Source organism: Bos taurus, chromosome 8 (genome assembly GCF_002263795.3).
Source record: "Bos taurus isolate L1 Dominette 01449 registration number 42190680 breed Hereford chromosome 8, ARS-UCD2.0, whole genome shotgun sequence".
In the NCBI taxonomy this organism is placed as follows: domain Eukaryota; kingdom Metazoa; phylum Chordata; class Mammalia; order Artiodactyla; family Bovidae; genus Bos; species Bos taurus.
In genome coordinates this window covers 42,027,073-42,053,065 of record NC_037335.1, presented here as the reverse complement: position 1 = coordinate 42,053,065, position 25,993 = coordinate 42,027,073, and the positions used below count along the sequence as shown (strand labels likewise).

At 40.9% G+C, this 25,993-nt stretch overlaps 1 long non-coding RNA gene across 11 annotated transcripts in view; it reads right to left on the bottom strand.

Annotated features, from left to right (window-relative positions):
* The window catches only part of LOC132345950 (uncharacterized), a 287,030-nt gene that overhangs the window by 11,194 nt on the left and 249,843 nt on the right, over positions 1 to 25,993 (bottom strand). For 6 of the 11 annotated variants that reach the window (XR_009495560.1, XR_009495559.1, XR_009495556.1 and 3 more), the window contains 2 exons: positions 13,240 to 13,414; positions 9,217 to 11,766 (listed from right to left, as the gene is read on the bottom strand). This is a non-coding gene — a long non-coding RNA (uncharacterized lncRNA). Of the gene's footprint in view, positions 1 to 9,216; positions 11,767 to 13,239; positions 13,415 to 16,582; positions 17,347 to 17,554; positions 17,715 to 25,993 lie in introns of those variants that run through there. The other 5 variants (XR_009495557.1, XR_009495564.1, XR_009495563.1 and 2 more) reach the window with 5 other exon arrangements.

Sequence of the window (25,993 nt, the reverse complement as noted above, 5' to 3'; positions counted from 1 at the left end):
GCCTGGAAAATTTCATGGATAGAGGAGCCTAGTAGGCTATAGTCCATGGGGCTGCAAGGAGCTGGACATGACTGAGTGCACGCGTGCACACACACACGTAGAAAGGCAGGGTATATCCCATCAGGAAGAGACCTCAGGAGCACGGAGAACTGTGAGAGGGTTGATGGGTGGCAGGGCTGACATAGGCTCCTGTCCCCTTGCATCCTCATTGTCCACAGGTCAGCACTAACATCCTGCCTCACAGTGGGCTCCTCCCCACCAAGCCCCTGAAAGAAAACCCACGCTGTTCTTTGAGAGACACACTCAGCACCCTTCTGACTCCTTTATTTACCTGGTAGCCAGTAGGAAAATTACCTCAGGGTGTGATAATCACAGGGAGCTACAGAGACCCTGTCCATTCTCCCAGTAAATTCCTACACATGGACTCAAAAACTGTGATTCTATTTTGGGCAGTGGAGTGCTTCGAAAGAAAAGTGCAGGAAATGTGAAAAGAGACGGTGGGAGCAGAATTCCCATCTGTGCAGACACTGAAAGGCCTCTATCACTGAATGTGAGAGAGGAACTCAGTGAGTTCCTGTAGTGATAGCTGGATGGGCTCCAGCAAGGAGGCTGCAGAAGGCTGTAGCCAAAATGACTGTGAGGTTTCAGAGACAGGGTTCCCAGGCTCCTTCCCCACACTGATCTGCTTAAAGAGAAGAAAATGAATTTTTAAAGATGCCCCAGAGTCTAGAATTTCTAGAGCTCTTAAAATTTGGGAGGAATTTTGATAGAAAAAAACCCTATCAGTTCACATATGTTAATTTTGATAAATAAGCACAATCCTTTTATCAAGAGGAAGAAAACCAATTTTAAACTGCAGCTGGGAAATGTGACGTAGTATAGGGGATGTTTGATAGATGTGCACAGGCCGGTAAGCTTGTGCCTAATAGTAAGAGAAGCCTTAAAAGCAGAAGGATGAAGATAGCAAGCAAAGAGTGAAATTCCAATTATACCCCGACTCATTCTAAAATCATTGGGGCTTGCCGAAATTCAAGTACAGAAGTCAAACTATCCAAATTAACACCTGCTGACACCAAAGCAAATGCTGGACTCTGTATGGGAGAGCTTTCTCTCTCTCTCTTTTTTCTCTTTCTCAAAAAAATTTTCCTTCCTGCCCTGAAACACTGTTCTGAGTAAGGAAAAGAGCATCAGTCAAGCTGGCAATTCATCTGAGTCAAACCTATGGTCATTTCTGTCACTGTCCTCAATGCCACAGAGAAACATGTTTCACAAAAGGAACTTTGCTAAATTAAAATTTTTACTAAATATGAGATACAGGCACAAATCATAAATACACAGCTAGATGAAAATTCCACAGTCAGTACCCAGATCAAGAAGCAGAACACTAATGGGGCCCCAGATGCCCCTCCATCAGTTACTCTGTACATATGAGAATAACCATTCTCATGATTTCTAGCACCATAGATAACTTTTACCTGCTTTTTGAGCTCATATAAAAGAAATTATACATTGTTTACTCCTATTTCTGGCTTCTTTCACTCAACATTATGTTTGTGAAATTCATTCACAGTATTCAGTCATTCAATCTCACTGTTGTATGGGATTTACTTATTTAAAATGCCATGATTTACTTACCTATTCTATAGTTATGAGACATTTGGGTTATTTACAGTTTGGGATTAATCCAGAAAATGCTGCTTTGAACATTCTTGTACATGTCTTGCATATATTGGGATTATATCCAAGATGAATTTTTTGCTGGATATTATTTTTGAGTGCTTACTATTGTCTAGAAACTATGAAAGTAGGCTTGGCACTGGGATAAAGTCATGGAAAAACACAGTCCCTGCTTGCAAAGACCTCAAGACCCCATGGAGGACAGCAATGGGCTGGAAAATACTCTTAACTGTATGTAAGGGCTGTGGGTGATACGGCCTTGGACTGAATGAACAGACAAGGGAGGGAAGAGGGAAGCAGGGGCAAGAAAAACTTCTGAGTAAGATGACACTCAAATTGGGTTTTGAAAGATGAGGCATTGATTGGGTACAAAGTGGAGAAGGCAGGGGAACAGCCTGTGGAAAAGCAGAGGCAAGTGAGAAGGCAGGTCAAGTCCAATGACAGTGTTTAGAGCAATAGAGTCAGGTGAGAAGCCTGCGGTGACAGTGACTGGGTAAGTCGGGGGCATATTGTGGAGGACCCGCTAACCATCTAAGGAATACATATGTTATCCTGAATGTGCTGGGGAGTCGCAGAAGACGTGGGGACCACAGAGTGACAAGATCAGTTCATTCAGGCAGCTCCACAGAGGCAGGGCTGGAGAGGAAGAACTAAGAAGCTGGAAATGGACGAGAAAGCATGCTTTATCTGGAAAGGGAAGAAGAAATACTGTATTGTAGCAGGCGGAAACTAGGTGATTTTTGAAGAAGGTCTGGCATTGCTCTAATATCATGGCCAAATGGAACCAGCTTCCAATGGAATACTGAGCGTATGTCAGGGGAGGGTTGGAGGCGTGTGGGTGCCATGTTTTGATGTGCAGAAACCACACAGGGTAATTCATGCAGAAAGCTTTAGGGACCAGCAGGCCTCCTGCTGCACCCAAACTGGTGCAGGCAAGGAGCCCTCTGCTTGATGGCAGAAAGGCAAAGCATATGTGTGAGGAGTTCCAGCCAAAAAACCAGTACACTACAACTTGGGTCTGGAACAGTGGTGCCAAGATCGCATCACTCCCCATTTTCTCCAGAGACTGAGATGCAATGTTGAGTGGAAAGCAGCCAATTCTAATCCCACCCAGCTCCCTGCTAGACTCCTAAAAGGATTCTAGAAAAGTTTCCAAGCCTCTTTTCATGATTCACATCACAAATTCAGAAGTATTTGTCTATAAATGTGACCTAATGTAGTGGCCTGGCTGGAGCCTAGAAACTTGGCATTAAGACTCAGTGAAGACATTTGACATGACAGAGACATGTATAAAAGAGGGTGGAAAGATGCTTACTTGATTAAATTCAATTTTATATTTAAAAATAAATTTCTGAGAATAAAATTGGTAATACATTAGAAAGTATGAAAAATTAATAAAAATAGAAAGCATTTGCCCCATTTTCCACTGGCTAAAGAAAACCACTGTTAGGAGAGATTATTCATCCCTTCTTCCTTTTCCCCTTTATTTACATCCTTTATTCTTCTAATTTATACATAGTTGTAATCTTTTTGCACAATAGGTATTATCTCATATTAAAAAGTGCCATGAACAAAACTTTCTTATTTATATTAAAAAATAAACTTTCATTGCAAAGTATATAAGCAATACTATGCAAAAAGACAAAAATTATCCATAAGTTCCCACCACCCAGAAATAATCATTAACAATTCTTAATACATCTCTTTCTTGACATTTTAATGTTATGATCTATAATTTAACAAACTTAGATTATTTCACCTGTTTTTCATTTTTGTTATTACTTATATATTATTAATATTTTTTCTGACTGTATTCCATTATACAGCACCATATTTTATCAGTTGTTCAGTTGCTCAGTCATGTCTGGCTAAATAGTTCCTATTTGGGTATATTTAAGTTGTTCTCAATTTTTTCATAATATAAAAAATGTTACACTTGTTCAATTTTATTAAAAATGTATTCTTTATATGGATTTGCTGAGCCAAGAAAAGGCTTTTTAAGACTTGATTATATATTACTAATTTTCTGTCTAGAAACCATGTACCAACTTATACTGCCAACAGCAAAGTTAAGCCCATTTCTTCACAACTTCACCAACACTGGGTATTATCAATCTATTTTTTTTAAACTAATTTTTATCAAATGAATGAAAGGAAATTTTATTATTTCTTTAATACTAATAAGGTTAACTGTTTATGTATTTGTAGTACATTTTTATTTCTTCTGTAAACCACCTGTTCAAAATAGTCTTTAAACTGGCATAGTTCTATCATGTGGATATAGCATTATTTATCTAAGCAAATATATGTGTAAGGAGTTCAAGGCAAAAAGCAAATGTATTTCTACATGTGTCTGAAAAAGATCTTAGTGATCTCTGTCCCTTCTGGAGACTTGCAGGTTTCCATATATATGTATATAACATTGGAATGAATACCCTTGAATATATAGGCTCTTTCCGTTTAATTTTTATTTTCTGTTGGTATAGAGTTGATTTGCAATGTCGTGCTTCAGGTGTAGAGCATGGTGATTCAGTTATACATATACATATATCTATTCTTTTCAAGATTCTTTTCCAATATAGCTTATTACAGAATACTGAGTAGAGTTCCCTGTGCTATAAAGTATATCCTTGTTGATTATTTTATATATAGAAGTGTGTATCTGTTAATCCCAAACTGCTAATTTATCCCTCCCACCCATGTCTCGCCTTTGGTAATAAGTTCATTTCTGAAGTCTGTGAGTCTGTTTTTATTTTATAAACAAGTTCATTTGTATCAATTTTGTTAGATTTCAGATATAAGTGATATCATATGATATTTGTCTTTGTCTGACTTAGTATGGTAATCTCTAGGTGCATACATGTTGCTGCAATGGCATTCTTTCTTTCCTTTTTATGGGCTGATTGATAGCCCCTGTATATATGTACCACATGCTTTTTATCCATTCCTCTGTCAATGAACGTTTAGGTTGCTTCCATGTCTTGGCTGTTATACATAGTGCTGCAATGAACACTGGGGTGCCTGTAACTTTTTGAGTTATGGTTTCCTCCACATATATGCCCAGGAGTGGGATTGCTGGATCACATGGTAGTTTTATTTTTAGCATTTTAAGTAGCCTTCATACTCTTCTCCACAGTGGTTGTACCAGTTTACATTCTCACCAACAATGTAGGAGGGTCCCCTCTTCTCCACACCCTCTCCGACATTTATTGTTTGTAGATATTTTTGATGTTGGCCATTCTGACCAGTGCGAGGTATATCTCACTGCAGTTTTGATTTTGCATTTCTCTGATAATTAATGATGCTGAGCACCCTTTACCTGTGTTTTTTGGCCATCTGTATGTTTTCCTTGGATAAATGTCTATTTAGACTATATGCCTATGTTTTTTGATTGAATTGTTTTTGTCATATAGAGGTCCAGAAACTTCTTTTATATTTTGGAGTTTAATCCCTTGCCAGTAGCTTTGCAAATATTTTCTCCCATTCAGTGGGTTGTCTTTTCATTTTGCTTATGGCTTAAAAGTTTTTAATTAAGTCCTATTTGTTTATTTTTGTTTTTATTTCCATTATTCTAGGAAATGGCTTGAAAAAGATACTGCTGGAATTGATGTCAGAGTGTTCTGCCTATTTTTCTACAAGAGTTTTATAATATCTGGCCTTTTTAGGTCTTTAATTCATTTTGAACTTATTTCTGTGTATGGTGTTAGAGATGTTCTAATTTCATTTTTTTTTTCAACATCTGGCTTTTTAGTTTTCCCAGCAAGGCTTATTAAAGACTGTCTTTTCTCCGTTGTACAGTCTTGCCTTCTTTGTCATAGATTAATTGACCATAGGTGAGTAGGCTCATTTCTGGGCTTTCTATTCTGTTTCCTTGATCTATACTTCTATTTTCATGCCAGTACTATAATGTTTTGATGACTGCAGCCTTGTATTATAGTCTAAAATCAAGGAGTCTGATTCCTCTAGTTCCATTTTTCTGTCTCAGTATTGCTTTGGCAATTTGAGGTCTTTTGTGTTTCCATAGGAATTAAAAATTTTTTTGTTCTAGTTCTGTGAAAAATGCCATTGGTAATTTGATAGGGATTGCAGTGAACCTATAGATTACCTAGGGTAGTATAGTCATTTTGACAATATTGATTCTTCCAATCCAAGAGCACAGTATATCTTTCCATCTGTTTGTGTCATTTTTTATTTCTTTCATCAGTGTCTTATAATTTTCAGAGTATAGGTCTCTGGTCTCTTGTTGTTCAGTCGCTAAGTTGTGTCTGAATCTTTGCAACCCCATGGACTGCAGCACATCAGGCTTCTCTGTCCTTCACCATCTCCCAGAGTTTGCTTAAATTCATGTCCATTGAGTCACTGATGCCTTCCAACCATCTCATCCTCTGTCTCCCCCTTCTCCTCTTGTCCTCAGTCATACTCAGCATTAGGATCTTTTCTAGTGAGTCGGCTCTTCACATCAGTTGGCCAACATATTGGAGGTTGAGGTTCAGCTTCAGCATCAGTCCTTCCAATGAACATTCAAGGTTGATTTCTTTTAGGATTGACTAGTTTGATCTCCTTGCTGTCCAAGGGACTCTGAAGAATCTTCTCCAACACCACAGTTCGAAAGCATCAATTCTTTGGCATCCAGCCTTCTTTATGGTCCAACTCTCATATCTGTACATGACTGCTGGAAAAACCATAGCTTTGACTAGACAGACCTTTGTCAGCAAAGCGCTATCTCTGCTTTCTAATATGCTGTCTAGGTTTGTCATAGCTTTTCTTTCAAGGATCAAGTGTCTTTTAATTGCATGGCTGCTGTCACTGTTCACAGTGATTTGGAGCCCAAGAAAATAAAATCTGTCACTGTGTCCACTTTCTCCACATCTTTTTGTCATGAAATGATGAGACTGGATGCCATGATCTTTGTTTTTTGAATGTTGAGTTTTAAGCCAGCTTTTTTAACTCTCCTCTTTCACCTTCACCAAGAGGCTCTTTAGTTCCTCTTCATTTTCTGGCATTAAAATGGTGTCATCTGCATATCTGAGGTTGTTGATATTCCTCCCAGCAATCTTGATTCCAGCTTGCGAGTCATCCAACACAGCATTTCACATGATGTAATCTGCATATAAGTTAAATAGGCAGGGTGACAGTACACAGCTTTGACATACGCTTTCCCCAGCTCCAGGAGTTGGTGATGGACTGGGAAGCCTGGCATGCTACAGTCCATGGGGTGGCAGAGAGTCAGACACAACTGAGAGACTGACCTGAACTTTCCCAGTTTTGAACCAGTCCATTGTTCTATGTCTGGTTCTAACTGTTCCTTCTTGACATGCATTCAGGTTTCTCAGGAGACAGGTGAGGTGATCTGGTATTCCCATCTCTTTAAGAATTTTCAAGTTTGTTATGATCCACACAGTCAAAAGTTTTAGTATAGTCAATGAAGCAAAATAGATGATTTTGGAATTGCCTTGCTTTTTCTATGATCCAGTGGATGTTGACAATTTGATCTCTGGTTCCTCTATCCTCTAAATCCAGCTTGTACATCTGGAAGTTCTCAGTTCACATACTGTTGAAGCCTAGCTTGAAGGCTTTTGAACATAATCTTGCTAACATGTGAAATGTGAATTGTGTGGTAATTTGAACATTTTTGGCATTGCCTTTCTTTGGGATTGGAATGAAAACTGACCTTTTCCAGTCCTGTGGCCACTGCTGAGTTTTCCAAATTTGCTGGCATATTGAGTGCAGCACTTTCACAGCATCATCTTTTAGGATTTGGAATAGCTCAGCTGGAATGCCACCATCTCTGCTAGCTTTGTTCATAGCAATCCTTTCTAAGGCCCACTTGACTTCACACTTCAGGATGTCTGGCTCTGAGTGAGTGACCACACCATTTTGGTTATCTAGGTCATTAAGATCTTTTTCGTACAGTTCTTCTATGTATTCTTGCCACCTCTTCTTAATCTCTTCTGCTCCTGGTAGGTCCTTGCCATTTCTGTCCTTTATGTGCCCACCTTTGCATGAAATGTTCCCTTGGTATGTCTAATTTTCTTGAAGAGATGTCCAGTCTTTCCCATTCTGTTATTTCCCTCTATGTCTTTGCGTTGTTCACTTAAGGCTTTCTTATCTCTCCTTGCTCTGGAACTCTGCATTCAGTTAGGTATATCTTTCCCTTTCTCCTTTGTACTTCTCTTTTCTCAGCTATTTGGAAGTTCGCCTCAGACAACCACTTTGCTTTCTTGCATTTCCTTTTCCTGGGGATCATTTTGGTCACCACCTTCTGTACAATGTTACAAACTTCCATCAAATTTCTTCAGGTACTTTGCCAGATTAGTCCCTTGAGTCTGTTTGGCACCCCCACTGTATAATCATAAGGGATTTGATATTTATATATGTATTTTATATATATTTTCTATGTAATCATAAAGAATTTTCCTTCTTAGGTAGGTTTATTCTTAGGTATTTTATACTTTTAATGCCACAGTAAACTAGATTGTTTCCTTAAATTTCTCTTTCTGACCTTTGGTTGTTAGTGTATAGAAATCCAACTGATATCTGTGTGCAAATTTTGTATCCTGCAACCTTACCAAATTCATTGATGACTTGTAATTTTGGGGTAGCATCTTCAGGATTTCTGTGTATCATGTCATGTCATCTGCAAACAGTGACAGTTTTGCATCTTCTTTTCCAATTTGGATTACTTTCCTTTTTCTTCTCTGGTTACTGTGGCTAGGACTTCCAAAACTATGTTGAATAAAGTAGCAAGAGTGGACATCTTGTCTCTTTCCTGATCTTAGAGGAGATGCTTTCAGCTTTTCACCATTGAGAATTATGATTTGTCACATATGGCCTTTGTTATGTTGAGAGGTAGTTTCCCTTTATGCCCACTTTCTGGAGGGTGTTTATCATAAATAGGTGTTGAATTTTTATCAAAAGCTTTTTCTGCATCTATTCAGATGATCATTTGATTTTTATTCTTTAACTTGTGATGTGGTGTATCACACTGATTGGAGATGTAGAAAAATCCTTGCATCCCAAAGAGAAATCCCACTTGATCATGGTGGTGTTATTCAGTCAATAAGTCGTGTTGGACTCTTAGTGATCCCAGGGACTGTAGCCCACTAGGCTCCTCCGTCCATGGGATTTCCCAGGCAAGAATACTGGAGTGGGTTGCCATTTTCTTCTCCAGGGTATCTTCCCAACCCAGGGATTGAATCCATGTCTCTTGCATCTCCTGCATTGGCAGGTGGATTCTTTACCATTGAGTCACCTGGGAAGCCCATTATAAGAGTTAAGCAACCAATCTGAAAACAGATGTCCATAAAGATAGACTAAATTTCTTACACTGGTGGTTTTGGTATACTGTTCTTTTATATTTAATATGAAATACCAAGTAGGACAGAAGGCATGTCTTACCAAACACTGAAAATTTGGAACATTCACGAGCCTCATCAAACACACACCTAGGATTCTGAAAGTATGAGGAGGTCTGATGTGCCCTCTGATTCTAGCCATATGTTTACTGGAGAAGACAGAAATGGGAAAAGATTTCAGAGGTCAGAGATACTTTGCTTTTATTTGGGGCGGGGGGAGGAAATCATCTGACACAATTTAGCATGGATACCTGGAGATTAAAAAATAATAAAACTTTAGAAACTATCCTTGGTTATGGATCCAGCCTCTCCATTTTTTTTAGGGGAAATCTCACTAATATACACCAGAGAACAATGTGTGTGAGCATAAGAATATACAATGTGTTTATGTATTTGGTGCTAAGGAAAGGGGGTTTTAAACATACTTGACCTGAGTAGATGATTTAAAATGCATATTCCTGAACACCATCCAAAGCATCTGGGGTAAAACCATAATACTGTAGCTTAATGTGTTTTTCAGGTGATTCTGATGATAAGTGAGAATTGTCTTCTAGCCTCTATTTTATTGATATCCTCTATTATTCTAATAATTGTTCCTTTGTATGTTATCTTTTTTCCCTACTTGCTCTTCAATTAAAGTTTGCTTTTCTTTAGTGTTCCACTCTTAACAGGATTAGCAGTGGATTTCTATATTGTGCAAGACTCGGTGTGGTTCTTCAGTCTGAAGTTTCATGGCTGTTCTTAGTTCTGGAAAGTTCATAGCCATTTTCACTTAAAATATTGCCCCTTCCCCATTTTCTCCTTCTGAAATTCCCATTAGTCTTAAATAGAAACTTCAAATTTAGTCATTCATTTCTCCCAGCCTCTCTTTTGGGTTTTATAACTCTTTAACGGTCCCAATCTGATTTTAAATTGGTCATTATATTTTATTGACAGCCTTTCATTTTTGAATTGTTCTATTTGGTTGTTGTTCATATCTGTCTGTTCTTTTTACATTCCCTGGTTTATTTCATGAGGGTTTTTTATTTATCTCTTCAATGATTATAAATATACTTAATTTATAGATAGCTTTAGATCATTACATCTCAGGTTCTTGGGCTTCTTCCTCCCACATGTATCTGCTGACTGTTTCTTGTGGCAAACCACTTCCTTGGTTAGGCTGTACTTCTTAATTGTGAGCACATTTTCAGCCAGGTTGTATTTCCTTGTGGAATCCCTGTGTATTTGGTAGTAACTATCAGAGAAGTTTTACATTTGATTCTTCTGAGAATTCCAGGAGTTTCACTGGTATGAAATATTTCCAGTATGTACATAAATATCCCCATTTGGGGTTCCTATGTTATGAAAATAGTCTAAAATGTGGATTCTAGCTCTGTGTATAACTTATATCTTTAAATTGCCATTTATCATGGGGAAATTCTTCCCATCCAGATATCTCATCAGTGAGAACTTTGCCAGTTGCTTTTGTCGTGAGTGAATGAAGCATCATAGTCACCTTCTGTAGTGACAGCAGTTCTTTCTCAGTCCTAGCTTTATGCATGAATTTCACAGTTCTACCTCCTCACCTTTCACAGACCCAAGGGAAAGTTATTCTAGTCGTGTGTTTAAAAACCACGACCCCTAGCTGTTGGGTCCTATCCAATGCAGACACCCTGCTGTGTACTACAGGATGTCTGGTTGGAACTAGAAACCTGCATTAGTCAGGTCTGAAGACTGCCAGCAAGTGCAATAGAGAATACGTGACCTTTGATACTGGAGCCAGAGTTTGAACCGTTTATTATTTATTCTTGAGTAAGCTCTGCTAAGTCACATATTCACTCTAAGCTTTTGTTTTTCTCATCAAGAAAATAGCGATAATATTATTACTGATTATTTCTTATATGTTCTTCATTCCTACAAAAGTTGAAGCAGATTGAGTTTCTTTAGAGGCAAGAATCATAGACTATTCAATATTTTCTCTTACAAAACAAATAATGAAATAGTTGATTGAGTGACCTCATTAATTTCCTTTTATTAATGTACTTTTTTTTTTTTTTTTCTGTACCAACTGACTGAGAAAAACTGGTTAAAAAAAGAAACACACCTGAGGTTGGAAGAAATGATGCATTTCATTTCTCAAATTTGCAAGAGTGAAGTGAGGGGTGGACTTACATCTCTGCAGAGTTCCACTCCTTAGACTTCTCCTCCCCCTCTCCCTAGAGTGTGTGTGAGTGCAAACGTATATTGGTTTAGAGGTTCTGCTTGGATAAATGTTTCAGAGCCAATAAATCTGTCACAGTAGCTCTCAAGCTGAGCCAAGGTGAACAATCGCACAGTAATTTCTCCAGAGCCTCAGGGTACCAGGCAGCACAAGCAGGGAGGTCGCCAGATGCCTCCTCACCTTATGCCCAGAAGCAGAGACATCACCCCACAGGAACAGGAGCTTCCCCAGATGCTGCATCTACCGGGTGGTAAAATTCTTTGTCAAACAGCAGAGCAATCAGATGTAAAACACAGAGGGAAAAAACAGAAGCACATAAAAATAACTGGTTCTCACAGTGATTCTGGTGAGTGGTAGACTGCAGGTGAAAATAAGTGCTCATTATGCAAGGCAGTGTGGTGGTGGTGCTCAGAAAAGGTTAGTGCGTAGCTCCCTTGTTTCAGCTGCATGTGCCATAGACACCCACTCTCACAAAAGCACTAGGTTGTCCATGATGGTTTCATTTTTTGCAGTTTATTTCTAGTAATGAAAAATCTGGAAGAGAATAAAAATTCTCATAAGATAGGAGTTGATAAGCTACATCATACAACGGAGTGTTCTGTAAGCACTCAAATCATACAGATCTCTATACACACAAATGGAAGGTTTCTGAGATATACTCTTCATAGTGACTGGGAGCGTGACCTTTGGAGCCAGTCTGCCTGAGCTCAAACGCCTGTGTGACACTGGGCAATTAGCGTCCCAACTCTGTGCCTCAGCTTGTTCACATATAGAATGAGGGTAACGGTAATACGTAAGCAGTAGAGTCATTGTGAGCATCAAAATGAACTCCTATGAAAAGTGCTTTTAACAATCTTGGATTCACATAATAATACTAAACTAATTATGTGAGCTATTACGTTATATATGAGCTATGATGAGCAGTAGTGGTAGTAACTAAAAATAATAAGCTAATGCTAACTGCTTATGTCTGGGGCTTATACTTGTGGGCTTGAAGTGAAAGAGTAGCACTTTTCATGTTCATTTTAGACCATTTGGATTAGTTACAGTGAACATAATACTTATATTAAAAAGTAATTGAAAGTATTCGAAATATATTGGATAAGAAGACTGCTGTTTTGAAAGTCTAACATGTGACAAACAGGGACTTAACCAAAAATCACAATTACTGAGGGCTGTGTTTTTAAAACATTAGAAACTGATTGATGTAAGCAATCCCTTACACTGAATGCCTTGTGGCTGCATTGCATTGTACACTTAGCAAAATGTTTTCACGTTCATGAGTTGATTCAATCCAACTAACTGGATTATTAATGAATTCCCTTAATCCTTGTAAAGTGAATGTTCATACTTATTATTCCAAATAAGGGAAGAGAGAGAGGAAGTGAGACAGTTGGCTGTTGGTTGTTTGGGTTTTGTTGTCATTTTTATTGTTTCCCTGCTCACAGCAAAGCTGGACAGGCTACGAGATTGAAGCTTAGAGTGTTAAGGGCTTGCTTAAACTCAGACAACTTCTAGTAATAGAAATGGAGAAAATCCAGGTTTCCCAAGGCAAAGCTCTTTCTACCAAACCATAATTACCCTGTAAACATGCTAGATTTATAATTCTACCCTATACACAGAAACTATCAAGTATTTAGTTTGGTAAGAAGGTGGGATTTTAGTGGATCAGCAGGAGAAAACATCTAAAAAGTCAGTTCCCCAAGTTTATAAACAAAGCTTATCACTGCCCCAGGAAATTATGACCTGTGTGAATGGCAGCTGACAATAGAACATATAGTTGGCTCCTGTCCAAAGCACCCTCAGGTGGGGTAATGCTAATAAGATATGGCCCTAGGGTGAGATGATAAACAGATGAAATTGGTAGAGCCAAGAGTGTAATTAAAGATAGTTGCTTTGGGATGTGGCTGAGGTCACTAAAACAATGAACAAATTTAAAAAAGTAAGCCAAATAGCAAGATAACAATAAGCACCTTTAGCAAGTTGCTTTTCTGTCTGGTTTCTTACCTCTAAAAGTGAAGAGGTTGGACTAGCTGACCTCTAAGATGCCTTTCATCCATCTGTTCATCCATTCAACAAATAGGCATTGAGTGATTTGTGTGTGTGTGTTTGTAGATCCAGGTACTAATGAAACAAGTTGAATGAGACAGATGAGGTCACTTTTCTCAAGAAGTGGTGGGGGCTGGACAAGAAAGAAAAATATCAGACAGTGATAAGTGTTACCCAAAGAATTAAAAATAGGCTGATGGTAAAGAAAGTGATTGAATGAGCAGTCTAGGTGGGTCCCCTATGAAGGATTCTCTGAGGAGGCGACTTTTTACTTGAGATTATTGAATGTGCCCTGTAAAAATGAGAGAAGCTCCCAGGCAGAAGAAGGGCTGGTTCAAAGACTCTGAGGAAGGAATGAGCTTGTGTTGTGAGGAACCAAATGAAGGATTGATAGACAAGTGAGAACATGTATGGTTCTGTAAATCATAAAGACTTTTGGAGGATTTCAAGCAGTAGCAGGGTCTGATTTATGCCTCTAAAAGTTTACCAGGATTGCTCTGTACAAGGCTGGAAGCAGGTATCCCAGGTAAGAAGCTACTGCGGTAGTCTAGAAGAAATACTATGATCTCTTTAAGGTAAGAGTCAAGAAAATACAGAAGATTGGACAGATTTAAGACATTTATGGGAGTAGAATCAATAGTATTTATAGATAAATGGCTTTTGTGGGTTAAGTGAAAGAATTTCAAGGGTAATTGTCAGATTTGGAGCTTGAGTAAGTGGCTGGATGTTGGTGCCATTTTCTAAAATGGGAAGAAAGAAAGAGAGATATAAGGGTTAGTTAAGATGTGTACAGATAGCAGTGGCTCTGGAGTTCGATAGTCGTCATGCTAAGCACTGGATGTCTATTGAACATCTGTATAAAGATCTGAGAGTAGGCAACTAGAGTCAGGAGTCATGAAAATACAATATGTTGTTTAATTGTGTGTGGCTTTTGTGACTCCATGGACTGTAGCCTGCTAGGCTCCTCTGTCCATGGGATTTTCCAGGCAAGCATACTGGAGTGGGCTGCCATTTCCTTCTCCAGGGGATCTTCCCAACCCAGAGATGGAACCCGAGTCTCCTGCATTGGCAGGATGATGCTTTACCATTGAGCCACCAGGGAAGTCTGGAGATACAACAGAATTGAAGATAAATGCATGGAGTCATTAGTGTAAAAATATGAACTAGATGGAATCACCTAAAGAGACCTGATAGACAGTAGAGATGGGGTGAGTAAACAGGATCCTGGAGTACTCTTGACCTTGAGGAGGTCAACCTAATAAAGGAGGAGAGGGAAGAGTGGCTAGTGTGATAGGAGATAGAAACACAACCAGGAAAATGTGGTATCAAGGGAAACTTTAAGAAGCAAAAAGCAATCCAGTGTATTAAATGCTGCTAGGAGGTCTAGTTATAATAACACCAGAAAATCAAGTATTTGATTCCACATGAAGGAAATCTTGTTTAAGGATCCAGCTATGTCCATCACTACTGTGTTTCTAGATCTTGAGGACTGGGGGAGAAATTCCTGGCAAATGTATTGTTGAGAGGTTCAGAGCGTTGAATTGAAAGTCCTATCCAGGACAGCCTAGTGTGACTGTTCCAATATGTAGAAAATCTCAATCATCAAGAGGATAAATAAACATGTGGTTTCAGCAGAATCACTGAAAAAGGAGATGAATGTACATCAAGATAAATGTAATTAATATGTATGTAATTATCTTAATGAGTAGAATGGATCTACATGCAGTGATTACATGTTATACAGAAGTAAGGGTTATATATAAGTTGGCATCAATCCAGAAGTCAGGTTTATAATAGCTGCTGCTAAGTTGCTGCTAAGTCACTTCAGTCGTGTCCGACTCTGTGCGACCCCATAGACGGCAGCCCATCAGGCTCCCCTGTCCCTGGGATTCTCCAGGCAAGAACACTGGAGTGGGTTGCCATTTCCTCCTCCAATGCATGAAAGTGAAAAGTGGAAGTGAAGTCGCTCAGTCGTGTCTGACTCCCAGCGACCCCACGGACGGCAGCCCACCGGGCTCCTCCGTCCATGGGATTTTCCAGGCAGGAGTACTGGAGTGGGGTGCCATTGCCTTCTCTGTTATAATAGCTATCATGTAACTATTAGATTTTTCACCTCAACAGTTGATGTTTCAGTATGTGGCAGAAACTGAAGAATAATTCTTCTATTGGTTAGACTGCCTTCCTGTAGGAAAATAATTTATAAAGCTGACTAGGGATAGAAAGAGAATTCTGAGGACGTAGGTCAGCAAGAACCAAACAGCTCTACCTTAAGATGAGTAAGAATTTAGTAGTGAGGAAGAATTTGATAAGGAATATAGTGGGGAGACAGAGTTGAAGTTGCAGACAGAGCAGGAGATGTTTTAGGAACCACATATCTCACACTGAATTTGTTTGTGCTGCCATAATAGAAATTGTCTCAAGTTTTCTCAAGACTTCAATTTTATATAAATAAATACATTGTATGCTTAGAGAAAATCCTGTAGGACCTGACATTTAGAAATCTCTCAATTAAAAAGCCAATTCATCACCCAGTTATTCTACAGTGCACTTTACAGTCAACAAAACAAATCTAAGCACATTGAGCATCCAGAATTTATTTTAACCTAACCTTAAAAAAAATAAGTACAGAAAACCAATGATTACTTGACAGTTGAAGAAAGATTCTGACGTAAAAGACAGAGACATCAAAATGGAAGCAAGGAAGAAAGAAAACTCAAAAGAGACAGCACACTAAAAAGAAGAAAACTTTAATAGAATTATACTTAATGACCTCAGAAAGAGAAGATAAGCTATTGTTAAAACAAGGTCAGGATACTATTTGGAGGAGGAAACAGACAGAACAGGCTCCATCTTGGGCCAGACTGCGGACTTTGAGCTATATGCCCTGTATCTATGGAAACGATATACTAACTGGAAAACCAGACCCCCCGGATGGAAGAGCCCCAGGACTTGTACCTAGACTCTCCATCACCTAAAAGAATACCCTAATTATCTGAGTAACCAAATAGAATCATAAATTCTATTATGCTTATTGGGGTATGACCACAGGCCTATTGATGATTGTCCATTGTTAACTACTGAGGCTTAAGGCATATGAATCACAGGTTTAAGGCATATGAATCATGGGTTAACTTTGATTGTATCTTTCTTTTCCTTTGTTCAGACTAGTTTCAGAGAATTTGGGGAGGTGGCTTTGAGCACATACACTTAGGGTATATAAAGTTTTCACAAAAACTGGTCAGGGTCCTTGGCTACAACACTATGAAGAAAAAGGAATAAGCAGACACTTTTATTAGCATAATAAAGTGTTTTAAAAATATAAAATTTTAATTTAAATTTAAAATTACATGGATAAAAATATATTTATATGTTTATATACATATGGAAAATAAAATATCTCAAAATTTTTTAAAAATAGAAAACAAGGTTAAACTAGAAGGTTTAAATCAAGAGGCCCAACATCCTATGGTAACAATGCAGAAGAGAAAAATGTCAAAAGGAATATTACAAGAACATTTTTTAGACATGCAGAAAAGTCCTATTGAGCACCCAGCACAATAAATCAGAAAATACCCACCAAGTTGTAAATTTTAGAATATCAGGAAGATAGTAAAAAAGAAAGGGAAAAAACAAGTCACAGATAAACTAGAATAAGAGGGCGGTGAACACCATATCAAGTGCTATCAAACGAGAATACAAACATTTTCTGACATTTAAGATCTAGAAAGTATTTCTCTCCCATGTACCTTTCCTCAAGTCTTCTAAAGGTCTTATTATTTAGCAGCTAAGTTGTATCCAACTCTTTGCAACCTCATGGACTGCAGCATGCAAGGCTCCTCTGTCCTCCACTATGTCCGGGAATTTGCTCAAATTCAAGTCCATCAAATTGGTGATGCTATCTAGCCATCTCACCATCTGCCACCCCCATTCTTTCGATTTTTCCCAGCATCAAGGTCTTTTCCATTGGGTGGCCAAAGTGTTGGGGAGCTACAGCAACTTTCCTTCCAATGAGTATTCTGGGTTGATTTCCTTTAGGGTTGACTGGTTGGATCTCCTTACTTCCCACTAAAGCAATAAGATTCACCAAGAAAGAAGAAATGATATTCAGAAAACAAAGAATCAATACAGAAAGGAGATATAGGAAATTCCCCAGAAAATAGTAAAAATAAACCCTACTATGACAGCAGAGACAGCTGTAGTAAGTAAGCAATCCAGATGAATATGAGAGGACAGGGACATACCGGAGAAAGAGCTCTATTCAAAAAACATTTACCAACTGCTTATCTGGTTGGTTCGCTTGTTCAGAAGTTTTTTCCAACGGCTGTATTGCTGGAGTTGGGAATGTGGATGCAGAAGCCGGACTGGCCGGGTTCAAATCCTTCCTCTGCCACTGTGGTCCGGCAGATAGCCTCCCTGTGCTTCATGTTTTCTATCTAGAAAATTGGGTCATAATGTACTTACCTCATAGTTATTTCAGAATGGAAGAATATATTTTCAAATGAAGTGACTGACAAGAGATTAATCTCAAAAATTAAAAAAAAAAAAAAAAAAAAAACTCAATCAAAAAATGGGCAGAAGACTTGACAAACCAGTATGTTACACTCATACATTGTTCTCCTAATCTATGTTAATGAAACTATATATTTGTATGGAAATCTGCCTTTCTTCAAGATTTATGTCAATCATTTTATGGCCCAGGATGACCACCTGGTGCCAGGGTTATCTTGAAGGAGGAAACAGCCAGAACAGGCTCCATCTTGAAAACAGGACTCCATCTTGGGCCAGACTGTGGACTTTGAGCTATATGCCCATGAATATGTCTATGAAAATGACATAGCAACTGGAAAACCAGACCCCCTCCCCCCACCCAGGGCTCATACCTAGACTCTCTGTCACCTAAAAGAATACCCTAATTATCTGTGTAACCAAATAGAATCATAAATTTTATAATGCTTATTGGGGTATCACCACAGGCCTATTGATGATTGTCCACTGTTAACTACTTAGGCTTAAGGTATACGAATCACAGGTTGACTTTAATTGTATCTTTCTTTTCCTTTGTTCAGACTAGTTTCTGAGAATTTGGGGAGGTGGATTTGAGCACATATACTTAGGGTATATACGGTTTTTCACAAAAACTGGTCAGGGTCCTTGGCTAAGAGGAGACTCTGCCTTGGGTTCACCGGTGTAATAAACTGCACTCCACTATCTGCATTGTCCTTCTGAGTGAGTTTGTTTCCCGGAATGCATGGCTACAACATTTGGTGCATTGGCTGGGAAATTCAGTTTGAGGAGACAAGTCCCATTTGGGACTACTCAGAGGCCTTGAGGCTTGGATCTTCTAGAGGAGGAAGGTGCCTCACCTTTCTGGAAGGATTCTGTTTCTCAGCGCCTGGACCTTTAACATTAGCAGTAGTGGATGGCAGCAGAGGAACTGAGCACTCAGGTGAGGGGGAACCCACCCAGCAGGGTGGAAGAGGGGGCCTGATCACTGCCCTGGGAAGGACTAGAAGAGGCATGGACCCACAGGAGCCTAGAATAGGCAGGTGGTGGTGATGGCCTGGTACACAGGTTGATGAGCGTGTTAGGGCTTAGGAAGGAAATTCGTGAATGTTATTTAGGAGGTGGTGTCCACGCCATCTTGCAGAAAATTATTACCAAGCAATCACCAGGAGATTATTAGGAGAAGAAACTTGGTCTTTGTGTGCTCATATTCTGCCCTCCCCAAGGAGGTATCCCATCTGCTGTGAAATTCTTGACCCCCTCAGAATTGTCAGGCTAGAAGGAGAAGGAGTATGAATTGGCTTTTCTGGAGATGGCCTGGGACATGGGATATTTAACCCATCTGTGTTTTCATCTACACCTGATCAAGCCCACCAAGGCAGAATGGACTTTAAAAAGTTAAGGGAGAAACAGTCTTGGACCATGTGGTGTTCTGGTTCAGTCGTGCTGACCAGCAGGTAAAGACACAGCAATCCCCCTTCTCCCTCTGGGATCTGGCAGGTAAGGCTCTTCTCACCCCAATTAGGAAGGAAGCAGAATGGTAATTTAAGTGTTTCATTGAGTGGAAATATCACAAGAACATAGGGTACTAAGAACTTCATAGAATGAAAAGGAAAAGTAGAAGAAGGTCTGAGAAGATAAGCAAGCTGGGGGAAGTGAATGTAAGGCAACTGTATTGGAGTGCAGGATTAAAAATTTAAAGAAGGGATTTGGAGGAGACTATGGGGTGAAGATGATGCCTAATCGCCTCCACATACTCTGTAAGGTCGAATGGCCCCCTATGGGAGTAGGATGGCCACCAGAGAACACCATGAACTCAAAAATAGTGGAAGCAGTCTATACAGTAGTCACAGGAGAGCCAGGACACCCGGATCAATATCCATATATTGACTCATGGCTAGGGTTAGCTCAAGACCCTCTTCCTTGGATGAGGTTCTATATCCAGAAGGGAAAGCGAAAAATATCAATGGCACAAAAATTGACTGAATAAATAAAAAAGAAATTCTACAAGATTTGGACGGGGATGACCTGACTCCTCCCCTATACTGGATAATGATGCGCCTGCCTCCCAGTGCTCCACCAGGACCAGAGGCCACCTTAATGCCCAGTGCAGGGCCAGTTGAAGTCCCTGCAGCAGCCGCTGCTCCTCCACCAGCTCTTTCAGAGATCGTAGAGCCATCATTTCGGCAGGCTCTGATCCCAGCGATGGAGACCTCTGGTCAACGCCCCCAGGATTCCAACTCAGCTGGACCTCATAGATTGTATCCACCTTTCCTGGTGAGTATTGATGGAAAGGGGGAAGAAAACATAGGAATTAGACAGAGGCTGTGCTCTGCCAAGGAACAGGGGGAAAGAACCCCACTACAGATGCCCCTCAGAGAGCTACAACAGCCTCCAGTTCAGGAAGCATGTGGGCACTACCATCCGCCCCTTGTAGCCTATTATTTATTACCATCCATTTTCCTCTACAGATATATTAAACTGGCAGAGGCACACTCCACCATACTCGGAGGAGCCACAAGCCATGATTAGGCTAATGGAAATTATTTTTCAAACCCACCACACTACCTGGGATGACGTAATCCAACTACTAGTCTCCCTTTTGAGCACTGAGGAAAGACACAGGATCCTAACTGAGGCCAGAAAATGGTTAAGAGAAATGGCACCTGAGGGTACTGCAAACCTGCAGCCGTGGGCAGAACTAGCCACCCCTGATAAGAGCCCCAACTGGGACTGTAACACAGAGGAAGGGAGGGGCCACCTGGAGAGAGATCGGGTGGCTATTTTACAAGGTCTTGAGAGGGGGGCCCGAAAACCTATAAGGAAGGCAAAACCCTCCGAAGTGATTCAAAGGGAAAGCAAATCACCCTCTGAATTCTACGAAAGACTGTGCGAGGCCTGTAGACTTTATACGCCAATAGATCCAGAGGCTGCTGGGTCTCAGATGGTGATAAATGCAGTCTCTGTGTCTCAAGCCTACCCCAAAAATGTCAGATGGGGGGACACCAAGTTACTCATTAATTTTTATACATCCCTGAATGCCCAATACCTTTGTTGGGAAGAGACTTGCTGTCTAAATTGGGGGCACAAGTGACCTTCCTCCCTTCCCCCCGTGAAAGACCCACTCTTCGCGTGGGCTCAACCACCTATTTATTCTTCCTCTCGGTAACCCCTCAGGATGAATGGAGGTTGCACGATCTCCCAGAAGGGAAACTGGATGGGCTAAACAGTTGAGAGAGAGAGAGAGAGTTAGCTCAACAATTCCCTGAGGTCTGGGTGGAATACAACCCTCCCTCCCCCCAAGGCTTGCAAAACAAGTCCCACTGGTAATAGAACTTAAACCCAGTACAATTACATCAGCACCCGCCTTGGGCCTGCCAGACCTTGCTAAGCCGTTTACTCTTTATGTGACTGAAATGGACAAGGTGGCTATGGGACATGGGACAGACCTGTGGCTTATCTCCCAAAATGGCAGTACAATGTTGCCACCGGGTGGCTGGGATGCTTATGGGAAGTTGCTGCAGTTGGCTTACTGGTCTGGGAGGCAACTAAGCTGACTTTGGGCCAAGATTTGATGGTAAAAGTCCTGCATGAGGTCAACACTCTTCTGCGAGGGGACCCCCATAAATGGCTGTCAACATCCCAGATTACTCAATACCAGGGACTGTTATGTGAGAACCCCCATGTTACTATTGAGCCTTGTCAGGCCCTGAATCTGGCCACTCTCCTTCCTGTGGAAGAAGGTGGGCCCTCACATGATTGCAAGGAAATATGCCCGCAGCCCTGACTTGAGAGACCAGCCAATCCTGGACCCAGATTTGGTCCTGTACACCAAGGGCACCAGCCTGGTGAAACAAGGACAGTGATTGTTGGGATATGCAGTAGTCATGGAAGAAACCATCGTTGAGGTTAGCTCTCTGCCATCACACTGGTCTGCTCAATGGGCTCAACTATATGCTCTAGTTCAGGCCCTCCAGCTGTCAAAAGGCAAGAAGACAAACATTTACACAGACTTCAGGTATGCTTTTGCCACACTACATGTACACAGGGGTCTATATAAGGAGAGAGGCCTTTTGACAGCTAGTGAAGAACATATTAAAAATAAGGAAGAAGTTAAGACCCTATTAGATGCTGCCTGGGAACCAGAAAGGGTTGCCATCATACACTGCCGAGGACATCAAAAAAAGGATACCCCCGGGCTTGGGGAAACAGACTGGCAGATAAGACCATTAAACAAGCAGCCGAGGGCTTGAGAGTGACAAGCGAAGCCCGTGTTAAAGCTCTCATATTGGCAGAGCTGCCTGAGCTAACGCTGGACTATCCAAAATACACTGAAGCCCAAAACCGACTAGCCAAAGCAGAAGGGGCCATCAAGACTGAAAAGTGATGGTGGGAATTGCCAAGTGGCAAATTATTGGTACCAGAGGAGCTGGCACCCACTCTGGTAAGTCACACACACCAAGCGACCCACCTAGGCCATGAGAAACTGGAAGAGCTAATCTGAAAATATTTTTGGTTCCCCGCCTCTCTTCCCTATGCAGGACAGAATCTCAGAACTGCACTGCCTGCTCACAGGTCAGTGCTGCCTCTCAACACAGACAGAAACTTCTGGGGACTCAGCTAAAAGGCACGCTGCCCTTTGAACACCTGGAAGTGGACTTCACTGAAATGAAGCCTCATCGACACCACCGTTACCTGCTGGTCATGGTATGTATGTTCTAGGGATGGGTACAAGCTTTTCCTACCCGGACTGAAAGAGCATCAGAGTAACCCAGTGCCTGCTTAGGAAGATAGTTTCCAGATTTGGATTTCCTATCAGCATTGGATTGGACAATGGCCCAGCTTTCATAGCTGATTTAGTATAAGTAAGCAAAACTTTAAACATCAAGTGGAAATTACACATAGCATATGGGCCCCAGAGTTTTGGGATGTGGAAGGTACCAACTTAAACAGACACTCTTCAAGTGGATCATAGAGACTGACTGCTCCTGGGTGGACTTGTATCTGACAACTACTGCTCAGACTCAGGATGACCCCATGGTCCCATGGCTATTCTCCATATGAAATGGTGTATGGGAGGTCCCCTCCCATAATAAAATAGGTGTCAACAAATTTGCCTCAGGTAAGGGGAGATGAGATTTCACAGCAGATGGAACAACTGGGTAAGGTAATAAATCAGGTAACTAAGTTTGTACAAGAAAGGGTGTCATTCCTCCTTGGGGAACAGATTCATGAATTTGTGCCCAGGGATCAGGTATGGGTCAAGGGCTGGAAACACAACTCCTTGGCCCCACATTGGAAGGGTCCATACACTGTTGTTCTAACCACGCCTACGGCAGTTAAAGTTGCAGGTGTCACTCTCTGGATCCACCACATGAAGAGAACATACCACGCAGACCCAGAAAATGCTGAGTGGACTGAGCAGAGGGACCCTACTGACCCTCGAGAGACTAAGATCATCCTTAAGAAGAAGGAAAAGAAGATCCCAGACGAGCCTCTTCAGGATGAAGCCGCATAATCAATTCCTGCTGCTTGGCCTCATCAACGTGATTTTGAATTAAACTTCTGTTTCAACTCAGGACAATGTTTTCATTTCATGGACACATTCCTACGTGGACTTCCACAACACCTCCAACTGCTGGGTATGTGGGGCTATGCCTCTGTCTGTGATGGATGGGCTTCCTTGGTCCGTGTCACCGCTCTGCCAAGGAGATTTTTAAACCACCCTGCTCTTTTCTGGGACAACAAAAAGAGACTTTCCTTCCTCTTGTCAATCATAATCTCTCCTTGCTTTCTTGGTGTAAGCCAGACCTACAGTCATTAGATTTGGGTCATGGGGCTACATTTGATGTAAACACCAGTTTCATAGACGTAACAAAAGCCTGTACCTCATATTTAAAGAACAAAAAGGGAAAAAGCTCCCTGACCAGCAAGGGAGGACAGGCCTCTAGGTATGTTGAACAATTCTACCAAGTCTGGGATGAATATTTCTGGATGACCCCAGAAAAGGGTCAATTAATTACTCCCACTGCTATATGCTGGGAACTAAAGAACAAAGGGTAGGTGACCGTCCATTAGACCCCAAAGAACTAAAATATATGGGGTATCTATCCCCTGAACCATGTAAACAAACATTCGAAGTCACATACCACCCCAACCAGTCCATCCATTGGCCAGGCTCTGATTGGAAATATAACCCTGGAATCTGCTGGGTGGCGCCCAATGGAACACAATGGCTTTGTGGGCTTAACCTTTGGCCTTGGTTACCAATCAGCTGGGTAGGCCGATGCACACTGGGATTCGCTTTTGCCCATGGCAGCATAAAACCTAACCTACAACAAGCCCCGGTAAATCTACCTTATTTACGTGCTAGGTGGACAAAGTCTGTGTTTCAGTGGTATGAGTATATTGCTGCCTTATTCGTACCTTCTATAGGGACAACAGATATTATGATTGCAGTAGAAGCCTTGACTAATTTCACAAAACAGGCCCTCCTAGAAACTGCTAAAGCCATCCAAGCCTTAAATGAAGAACAAATACAAATGAGAAAAGCAGTAATTCAAAATAGAATGGCTTTGGACATGCTCACAGCTGCTCAAGGAGGGACCTGTTGCTATAATTAAGGTTGAATGTTGTGTATATATTCCTGATTTATCTGGCAATGTATCAGCTGCTCTAGATGACATGAAAAACCAGGTAAAAGCAACATCAAATGAAAACATTCCTTTTTGGACTTCAGTCCTATCTTGGGTGAAGGGTGATTGGTAGAAAACTATATTTACCATTGTTATAGTTACTTTGATAGTTCTGCTTTGTGGACTCTGCATTTTACAAAGTATTATGAACTTTGTAACCTAAAGGTTGGTGTCGTTCTCCCAAATTGGCAGTCAGAGAGCCAGGGTGCAATATATCCCTATGAATAATGCTCATACTATGAGTTAAGAGCATCAAGAGGGGGAATGAAGGAGGAAACAGACAGAACAGGCTCCATCTTGAAAGCAGGACTCCATCTTGGGCCAGACTGTGGACTTTGAGCTATATGCCCACTATCTATGGAAATGACATACCAACTGGGAAACTAGACCCCCCGGATGGAAGAGCCCCAGGGCTTTTACCTAGACTCTCTGTCACCTAAAAGAATACCCTAATTATCTGTGTAACCAAATAGAATTATAAATTCTACTATGCTTATTGGGGTATGCTAAGCTGCTGCTAAGTCACTTCACTTGTGTCTGACCCTGTGCGACCCCATAGATGGCAGCCCACCAGGCTCCCCCGTCCCTGGGATTCTCCAGGCAAGAACACTGGAGTGAGTTGCCATTTCCTTCTCCAATGCATGAAAGTGAAAAGTGAAAGTGAAGTTGCTCAGTGATGTCCAACCCTCAGCGACCCCATGGACTGCAGCCTTCCAGGCTCCTCCATCCATGGGATTCTCCAGGCAAGAGTACTGGAGTGGGGTGCCATTGCCTTCTCCATGACCACAGGCCTATTGATAATAGTCCACTGTTAACTACCTAGGCTTAAGGCATATGAATCATGGGTTTAAGGCATATGAATCATAGGTTAACTTTTATTGTATTTCTCTTTTCCTTTGTTCAGACTAGTTTCAGAGAATTTGGGGAGATGGGTTTGAGCACATACACTTAGGGTATAAAAGGTTTTCACAAAAACCTGTTGGGGTCCTTGGCTAAGAGGAGACTCTGCCTTGGGTCCGCCAGTGTAATAAACTGCACTCCACTATCTGCATTGTCCTTCTGAGTGAGTTTTTTTCCTGGAATGCATGGCCACAACATTCTCAAAATGCACGTTGTGGGTGAGGGGCCTGGTGCCATTCTCTGAATTTTGAGACATTTCTTTTCTTTAATTAGCAGATTGCTGGTAGCTATGTAACATTCATCTAAAGATTAGCAGGGGGGCACTCATTCTGCCCCCTTCCGATGTCTATGTCAGAAGCTTTCTCTATCTCTTTTATACTTTAATAAAACTTTATTACACAAAAGCTCTGAGCAATCAAGCCTCATCTCTGGCCCCAGATTGAATTCTTCTCCTCTGGAGGCCAAGAATCCTGGTGTCTTTTGTGGTTCAGCAACAACCTTTCAATATCCCCTCACACCCAGTTAAAATGACCATCATTAAAAACATCTACAAACAAAGAATGCTAGAGAGGGTATAGAGAAAAGGGAACCCTCCTGCACGGATGATGGTGATG